The sequence below is a fragment of the Suricata suricatta genome, chromosome 1, assembly GCF_006229205.1.
Source record: "Suricata suricatta isolate VVHF042 chromosome 1, meerkat_22Aug2017_6uvM2_HiC, whole genome shotgun sequence".
NCBI classification, from domain to species: Eukaryota; Metazoa; Chordata; class Mammalia; order Carnivora; family Herpestidae; genus Suricata; species Suricata suricatta.
Window position 1 is genome coordinate 47,311,057 of NC_043700.1, and position 10,225 is coordinate 47,321,281.

Here is a 10,225-nt window from a genome sequence, read left to right on the forward strand (position 1 = left end):
CTTGGGACAACTCTGCTATCCAATAGTTCACCAAAGACTGATTCTACCTTTCGACTCTCATCCTCAAGGAAACATTCTTGTTTTGCATTAAAAAGAACAAGAATGAAGCCACTGTGGGGATCACAGCAATTCTATTAATATACAAAATTCTTTAACATGAAAATGCAGATTCAAATTTTACACTTTATTATTAAAAGAATATTTTATTAATTCACAATAATGTATGATCCCTTACTATTAAGGTATCTTGTATGTTATGTAGTACTACGGTTTACACATAGTTTTATGGGGTTTTTTTCCCTTCTTCCTCACACAGCAGGTGTTTATTGACTGTACATTCACCTCCGCTAAGTTCCTCACCTATCCTAAGTTTGTGATGTAGTCCCTGCCCCCAAGGAACAGACAGCCTAGTTGAACGTGGATTCATGCACATGCAACAATTAAGGAACAATACAAGATAGCATATAATTAAGCTTTAATTGCAGCACCCAGATTAAGGTGGCTCAGAGGAGAGGGAAATGAGTTCCGGCAGCAACAGCCCAGTGCTGCCTACGTGGCTGAGGTGTTCGGTAAATGTTTGTAGAACAAAATGAAATAGTGAAAGCTTTTTACACAAGGTAGGACTCCAACTAGTATATAAACTCCATTACAGCACGTAAACTGCCAGATTTTGTAAATGGAAGTTGGTGCTGGCTGTTGAGTTTATTTTTCTTAAAACACCTAGTTCACACTTGTAACCAAACCTATAAATTTCCCCCAAACGATTGATCTTTAATCAAACAGAAATAATCATTCATTTGACAAATATGTGAGTTCCTGCTGTGTGCAAAGTGAACAGGAAGGGTCTCTAAGTTTGAACAGGACCCGGAGTTTGTGCTGGTTGAGACGGCCTTGTGAACACAGGCGGGCAAAGGCCCGTGCTCTCACAGCAGGTACTGCACGAACACCCCTTTCTGCTGCAGGTATGTACTTGTACAGTTTGCATTCCAGAGTTTTGCACATTAACACAGACTCTGAGAGAACTTCCCATCACAAACATCCAGTACCAAACACACACCCAGCACTCAGAATCCAGGCCTTGTCCTAAAGACACACTGAATAGCACACGTGACACAAAGCAAATTGTAGAAAGACTTTAACTTGTTGCTTTGTGATCTTGACTCCCCCCACCCCCAACCAGGGACTAGAGCATGCCCTTCCTGAAGGCTGTCCCATCCTAGAACTGCCCTGCACCTTGCTTCCTCCCATACCCTAGCCCCCATTACAATACGGGCATCTTGCATCCCTTTTTCATCACAGTAATTATCTTCTTGGAAGGCATCTCCCATTAGCTAAGGTTAAGTAAGCAAAGCAGCCACAGGCTCTGCCTCATATTATATGGATATATTTATAGGTAATTTTTAGGGCAATATGAGCTGAGACTGCCACTATCCCCAGTCCCCGGATGTAACTGCTTCCAGCCTTGCCTCCCTCTAGTTCACTCTTTGCTATGGCCTCTTTCCTCTGCTTGTAACTCCTCAAAGGCTTCCCATAGCTTTATAATAAAGTCCCAGCAAAGCTCATTAAAAGCCTTCGTGGTGTGACTCCTAATTAATTCTCTAGCCACTACCTGCCTCTCTGCTTCTACCCCCTTCACGCCGCATTCCAGACATGCTAAACGGAACTCTTGTCCTTTGTCTGAACAGACTTTGTCTTTACTTGATACATGCTCTTTTCTCTGCCTAGAACACTCTCCACCCCTCTCTCTCACCTCTTTACCTGACTATCCCTACTCCTTCTTCAGGAGTAGGCTTCCATCCAGCCTCCAAGACTGGGTTAGGTGCCTCTCCCTTGTGTCTAATAGCACCCATACTTACCTCTATTGCACTGTCCTGAGACCTCCTTTCTCTTGTCTTACTCCCCTATAAGACTAAACATTTTATGAGGACGAGGAGCATGTCTTGTTCTCCACTGAATACCCAATATTTGACACAGTCCCTGGCATATAGTAGGCACTTGATAAAAATTGATTAATAATGAATTTCTAGTTGGACTGGGGGACTGATAGAGCAGATTCCAGGGCCGGTGAAGACTTTCTAACAACTTGTTTAGAACAGGATGAGGCCTATGGAATGAACTGAGTCCTCACATTCCACTTCCACCAGAGCCTGATTTTATACCTACCCTGCCCCCCTGAGCTCCAGATTCTTGTCACTAATCAACTACCTATTTGACATCTCCACTTGGGTGTCTAATCAGATCTCAAATGTACCATGTCCAAAACCAGACTTCTGATTTCCCCCCAGAATCTGCTTCTCCACCTCTCAGTACATGCCAATTCCATTTTTGTAGTTGCTCAGGGAACAAACAAAAACTTGGAGTCATCCTTAACTCCTTACTTTTTCTCCTAATCCACCAGAAAATCCTGTTGGTGCTATCTATGAGGTAGTGGGAAAGTGGTAGAAATGGGGGGGAGGGTGATTTCCACTACTTTTCCACGCTTTTCTACCCAAACCACCGCCTCCCTGACCTGGACTTCCATAAGAGGTTCCTAACTGGTCTCCCTGCTTTTTCTGTTGCCTCCATATTCAACACCATGGCAGCCAGAATGATCCTTTTAAAACCTAAGTCAGTTCATATCACTATTCTGCTCAAAACCTTCAGCAGCTTCCCACCTCCCTCACCAAAAGGGCCTACCTAGTGTTGCCCCAGTCAACTCTCTGACCCCACTGCCCACCACTCTTCCCTGGCTCACCCAATGCCAGCCACACTGTCTCCCCCGCTAGTCTTAGACCCACTTCCAAAGGCTGGGTTGGCCAACCCAACTCAGCCTTTCCAAGGCTTTTCCTTTAGGTTGGAATGCTCTTCTTCCAGATTCCCACATCTCTTGATTCAGGTCTCTGCTCAAAGGCATCATTTTGAGAAAGACATTCTCTCACTAGCCTAAAATAGCACCACCCAACCATCCCTTGGCCCTGCTTTAGTTTTCTTCTTAGTACTTATGATCACCTGCCAGCCTGTCTCCATCCACTCAACTATAGGCTCAAGGATACCAGAAACTATTTTTTGTTTCCTGCTGTATCCCCAGCTTCTAGAACAGTGTCTAGCATAGAATAGGCATTCAAGAAAAAAAAATCAAGGGTCTGGTTAGACTACCAAAACGTTATCCCTATACGTGTCCCTGTCTGCTGCTGTAGTCCCAAATAATCCCTCCAGAATTTAGCTCTCCTACACTAGGACAGCAAGGTCCCAGCTGCCTACTTGTTTGCCACCTGTTTCTCATCCACTTACACTCAGGACTTGTATTATCAGAGATGACACACAGTCCTAAACACAGCCTCAAACCAGGCTATGAGATTCAAGTGAAAAGGATAATACCACTAAGTCTACATTTGCAACATACTTTATGCTTTTCTTTTGATTGAGAAAAAGCACGATATATCCTACTGGACAAAAGCAGGCCCAGCACCTATTTTAAGCATTTGCATTCTAAAAGGCACACAACTCAGAAACTTTCAAGAGAAAGGAGTATTCAGGTATGCCTGAGGCAAATGGTGTCTTCTCTCTGATCTACTCAATCTGTAAGACTTTCCTGGAGAATGTGGGCTTTGCATTTCATTAAAGAGAAAGAATTGATAGCTTGCAACTAGGTTGATCAAAGCTTAAGGGTATCCTTGGAATAGATTGCGTAGCTCTGCACAGCCATGCTTTCAAGCAAACAAGTCCTCACATGTGTTAAGATACCCACAGATACACCCCACTGCATAAACACCCAGATCCGTGCCTGCTTCCTCCTAGCTCTCAAACTCTGTGAATATGAACAAGAGTACATAATTGAAAGGGGAAAAAATGAGCTGGCTTTGGGAACATGGACCATAAGGCCCTATGACTCTGGGTATGAAAGAATGCGTAAGCCCAGGCAGGCTCTTCTGCGCACATCTGGTTTTTCCTTTTATGCTTCTGTGATTTCTATGACACAGGAAATCCATTCTGGAACAGCCCTGTCTGCTTTCTAGTGAGTGCATTAAAAATGGGGATTAAAAGTATGTTTATCTCGCTGTTCAGAGCACGAAGATAAAATCCAGAACAGTACCATTTTGAGGGTGGACCAACTCCAGCTTCATCCTACACTGTGCCCCGGGGGAGGTGCTAGTAACTGAGACCAGAGGAGTGCAAGTCCGAGGAAAAAATTTCTGCACAGGCTTAAGACTATCTAGACATGGCTTTCACTCTGAAGCATACCAGGTACAGGAAAATACCATGTGGTGAAAATACCAAGTCAGCTCAACTCAACAAATACTATTAAATACTAAATACTAACAGAGCCCTTCTCTATTAGGTTTCCGCATTATAAGGTCTGTGATAATAATCTTCTCAGAGAAAGTCCTTAAAATGGGCTGAAGTAGCTAGCTTTTCCCACCCATTGGAAAGATAACACAGAGCTATTTAAGAGATAAGCAAAATTAAATAAGGTGGGAAAGGACAAAAAACATTAGATTGTGAAATTAAAGAGGACTGGGTTACACTTGGGGTTGTGGGGAGCCTGAAGTCACCTTGACCCCTAGATTACAAATGTTACTCGAAAAATAGATTGGGGACTATCAAAAGAAAGAGAGAGAGGAGAGATCAAAGGTAAGACAACCAGTCAGAAGCACAGAATTGCCAGAAAGGTCAACACTGTGAATGCCCACCCATGCCATCCTTTATTTTATTTCCTTGGGTTCCAATCAACAGTAGTCATTAGTTTTCTGCCCCCTGTTTTGGTCATGTAACTTCGCCTGCCCTTAAGGCTTCTTTACTTTCCCTGTGATGGCAGAAAGGGCTGCTGGCCTAGTGAGCTTACCAGAGTTTCATTTTTGTCAAGCTGTTTAACTTCATCCCCTCAAATATATTCCATTTTGTTCACTAGCCTCTCATAAGCATTCTGCCGTTCTTCTTTATTCTTTTATAGGACCAAACTCCTGCCAAGGCAGGTGTGCCTGCTGCCATCCAGACCACCCACATGTCAGGAATGGCCCAGGGGTGCCCAGGTGACTCAGTTGAGCGTCAGACGTGGACTCAGGTCATGATCTCATAACTCCTGAGTTCAAGCCTTGCAAGTCCTCAAGCCCTACATGCCCATCAGACTGTCTACTGTCAGCAAAGAGTCTGCTTCACATCTTCTGTCTCCCTCTCTCCCTGCCCCTCCCCTGTTCATCCTCTCTCTCTCTCTTAAAAAAAAAAAAAAAGGCCCAGACCCTGTTTAACTCCAATCATGTAAAAATCATAGTTCTTGACAAGCGAAGCACAATGGGCACAATATGATTTGCACCCACTCTCTAAACCATGGGATGGCACCAAAAACACCAAAAAGTACTTAAAATCTCCACAGGGCCACACCAGTGATAAGCTAGCTAACCACTGCCCAGGATTTGGGGTTGATCAACTGAATGACTTTTTGACAAACAAACAAACAAAAAAACCAAACTAAACTACACCTCCATAAACCCAGAAGCCAACCAGACAAAAGCTTGTTTCTAAAGGCATTTTAACTGCTGCCAATTATTTTATGACAATTTCAGGCTCTTGTGTATCGAACATCAGGGACTGTTCCCTATTCGTACCAAACACCTCATTGCATTTGCAGTCAGCACAGTTTCTTCAATGTATCATAGGCTGGCCTCCATCACCATCCAGGGGGATATTCCACTGCACAAGACCAATTTGTAAGACACTAGAAGCAAAAAGGGATTGATACACATCATCTAATTCCCTCTTGTGTTTCAGTATAGATAGCAAGGTCTGAAACTTAGATTCTCCTTCAAATTTAATCTTTCTGAGTTCAAATCAGTTAGTCACAAAAGTTTCTCTTTGCACAGCCTAAATTAATTCAAATGAAAAGAATGGAACTTCCTGATCTTTAGTTTTTTGGAGAAAGCCAATCAAACACTTACCCGTAATTTTACCTTGATAATATATCCAGTTCTACACAGATTTTCATAACTTACAATTCAGCTAGCTTTAGGCCACATCCTGGGTTAATAATCCTTATAATACACTGGAGTAGAAATTATGTGAATTAGTAAACACCTGTTTAGTTACCTTCTTGCATTATCCACCTGAAAGCACTCTGATTTTCTCATCCTGGTTTCAGACATGACCAATCTCATAATCTGTTGAATCACTAAATCTCAACCTGCTCCTTCTCACAGTATAATTGATTGATTCTCAGGTTCCCCCAGCAAGCTTACAATGATTCTTGAGGGCAAGAGAAATGGCTACCAACTGGGTTTTCAGCCAGTTAGCACCCAACCATGGGAGTGAAGGTCTGCCACATATGAAAACCAGATTTCTCTCCACTCCCAGACCATTGTAGGTTGTTAGTTCTTGGACATTTCTATTCTGCCTTCATGGCTTACCTCCTGATCTAAACTAATCAAGAGAATCTTTGAAATGCACTAGCCAAAAACGTGTCAGGCTTCTTTGACATGAATACTAAGAGTCAAAATGGCTGGAAAAATCATCACTATCATGTACTTTAGCATCCACTGGCACCATTGCCAGGCTAACCCACCACTTGATAAATGGAAGTGATTATTGTCACTCTGATTTCTTCCGCGTGTTGGGAAAAGGTGGGGGAGGTGAGATGCTTCAGTTAGCTGAAGGTGTTACAAGATGCTGGTGGCAGACCTGTGAGGTCTGGGTGACAGAATCAGGAGAAAAACAAATTCAATTCAAAAATGCTTTGAAAATAATGTAAGTCTTTGTTAAGATTCTCATTAGGAGGAATCCAAGAAGAATTTCATCTCACCACACACAACAAAGCTTCCGGGAATCCTCTTTTCGAATTTCTGCCCCCTACCTCCCACCAACAGCTGTTTCTCTCCCCTTCTCCTCCACTCTTCCACTGTCTTCATCCTTGTCCTCTTTGCTTCCTTACTACCACTTCCCCCTCTTTCCTCCCTCCTCAAGTGGAGAAATAAGCCTGCTCCTGACTTGTCTCTTAATTTTGCAAAAGACCTACCAGGGGAGTGAGCCAGCCAAGAATCCTTCCTCTGGAAGTCAAGGAATGACAAGGACTGGTATATGTTTACCTTTTTTTTTCCTTTTATTTTTTTCTTCTCATGACCAAGGTATCAGACCAGATTCAGTCCCCCTGCTGAGTTTCCAAGGAACACACACAGGGCCTCTACAGTTTTATCCCCAGACCCTTAGAACAACAGACAAAGGATGTGAAGGACCATTCTTCGCTGCTCTCCTTGGACCACTGACCACCTTTTGCTTGGTGACCTAGCTAGTGGACCGTCACCAGAATCGTTCAGGAGGAAGAAGAATGTTCCGTCCGGGACTCTTTCTGTCTCTGCGATTCGAAGTGCCCCTGCTCCTTGGAGCTCAATGCCCTGTCCTCATTACTTCTTTAAAACTGATTGCTCACCTTTCTGTCCTTCAGCCAATAGTGTGCAGCTGCCCCTTGAACAACACAGGGTGAAACTGCCTGGGTCCACCGATGGGCAGAGTTTTTAAAAGTGAAGATCCATACAGTATCATAAATATGTTGTCTCTTCCTTGTAACTTTAAAGGTTTTTTTAAGGTTTTAAAATTTTCTTTTTTTTAAGGTTTCCTTTTAATTTATTTTTGAGAGAGAGAGAGAGAGAGAGAATCCCAAGCAGACTCTATACCGTCAGTGCAGAGCCTGACATGGGGCTCAAAGTCACAAACCATGAGATCATGACCTGAGCAGAAATCAAGATTGGGTTGCTTAACTGACTCAGCCACCCAGGCTCCCCCGCTTATGATTTTCTTAACAACATTTTCCTTTCTCTAGTTTACTTTATTGTAACAATACAGTACATCATACATATCACACATAAAATATGTGTTAATCAATTGTTTGTCCTACCAGTAAGGCTCGCTAGGACATTAGTTTTGACTTCCAGGGGCAGTGGGTGGGGAGGGAGGGGGTTGGCCCTCACGTTGTTCCAAGTCAGCTGCAGTTGTTATTGGCCCCTCTTTATTTACCGTTTCACTAAAAACCTTCTAATAATCTCATCTCAAAAATCTAAATCTTACCCTCTTCATGATTCATTCCGTCACAATACACCAAAGTTAAATGTTATCTGTCCAGCTTCCCATTTGGGTTTGTTGAATTGTGTCCTGTTTATCATACGATAATATTGAGGAAGAATTCTATTTTCTTCTGCCTACCCACATCCATGGAACTCACACTCGGTATGACTCATGGGAACTAGAATACTTAAGAAGTGATAGTTGTGGCAAGCACCCAACTTCCATTATTTTCTGAGGGATAAATAAATAATACTGTGCCAAACTTATTAGACAGGCCTCTCTTTGGAGACAAGTGACAGGAACTCAATTCATGCTAGCTTAAGCAAAAAAATGAATTTGTTGGCTCACCTAACTGGGAAATCCGGGCGTTTGTACTGGCCACGGACACAGCTAGGCCCTAGGTTAAAACAAAGTTGTCAGGGTTTGTCCTCTACAACTCACATTTCTGTTGGCCCCTTATTAGTCCCAGTCTTTCCTACTTCAAAAGAGTCCCCTCACCCCATACAAAAAAAAAAGCGCTTCTGTCATATACTTGGGAAGACTGTTGCTGGCAGTTACCAACTATGACATCCCAATTTAGCAACACCAGCAGAACACAAAATGTCTCTTGGTATTCACATACTAGTTCCAGGGGAAGACTCTAATTGATTCTGCTTAGTTAACATGCTCACCCTTTGGACCACTGTTGCCAGAGTAATGGGATACTGTGGTTTTGAGCCTAAACAAAACCGCAGGAAAGAGAGAGGGCTGATGTCCCAAAGGAATGAATGCTGGACAGAGAAAATGACATATGTCCACTACACGAATGGAGGGAGGGTTAGGACACCGTTTGGGAGTGAAAGGATTTGTGTCCCTGTGCTCTTTTACTAGCTGTGTGATTGCTGACAAGCCACTTTGCCTGTTTTGAGCCTCAATTCTTCATGTATGAAATGGTTATATGGTAGTTACCAGTATAATATTAAATTACATGTTTCAGTATCTCTGTGCTGGTACCAACTGAATTTTCAGATAATGAAAAACTGAGTTAGTTGAAGAAGGCATTGCAACAGCGCCGGCCCCCTCTCCTCTATTTTTATGCAAGTACATTTATGGAGCACTTCACATTTTACAAAAAGCTCTTTCGCTACCACACAAATTGGAAAACGAAGCTGAAGGAGCTAGAATGCTTCGAATACAGACTAAAATTAACTTATTTGTGTAACTGTACCCACACGCAGACACGCAAAATATATGACGATACTGCAACTGAATCATTTCCTGGATTAAGAAAAGTGTCAGAGACTCACTCAGGGACAACACGCACGCAGGCACGCACATCATAAGGCAGGGATCCCTAGGAGCACGTAGGCAGAGCCCTCTTCTCTGGGGAGTCCACCCTAGGGTTAAGGAATTTTAGGGCCAAAGGATTGCAGGCGAACACCGTTCCCCTGTGTGTGTGTGTGTGTGTGTGTGTGTGTGTGTGAGAGAGAGAGAGAGAGAGAGAGAGAGAGAGAGAGAGAGAGAGAGAGAGAGAGAGAGAGGGAGAGGGAGAGAAGGGTGGAGGTGGGAGGAGAAGAGAGCATAGGACAGACTAGGAAATTTTTAAAACACGGCAAAAAACAAAAACAAAAACAAAAACAAAAACTGTACAGAATGTCTGCAGCTGGACCCTTCCAGGAACGCAGCGGCCTTGGCACCTTCGCGGCAGTCCCCTCCTTCCGCCCACTCCTGCTCCGGCAGCTCGAAGATCCGGCTCCGCGTTTTCCCTCTGTCCCTCCCGCCCTACGGGTTAAAGCTCCCCCGCCAGGAGTAAACAAGCAGCCCAAACAGGCAGCCAGTAGGACCGGCCCCTTCTCCCCGTTTCCTGCGCCAGCCCCAGCAACAGGCCCCGCCCTTCACGACAGGCCCCGCCCCGCGCCTTCGGAGCCACCCGCCCTCCCCTTGGCGACGTCCGCCGGCTCTGGCCGCGTCCCGGCCCTGTGCCCAGTCTTCGGCTCTGTGCCCAGTCCCTGGTCCGCCCCCGGAGCTTCCTCCCTCCGGACCCCGCGGCCAGCCGGAGCGCCCCCGGCCCGCGCCAAGGGAGGGTGCGTGGCGCACACGTGACACGTGTTGTGGGCGGAGCCTGCGCGGCACGGACGCCCGCGGAGGCGGCCCGGGGGAAGGCGGGCGCGGGCCTTGCCTAGCTCTCTCCCCGAAAGCTCGCGTAGGCCTCGGCCGCCCC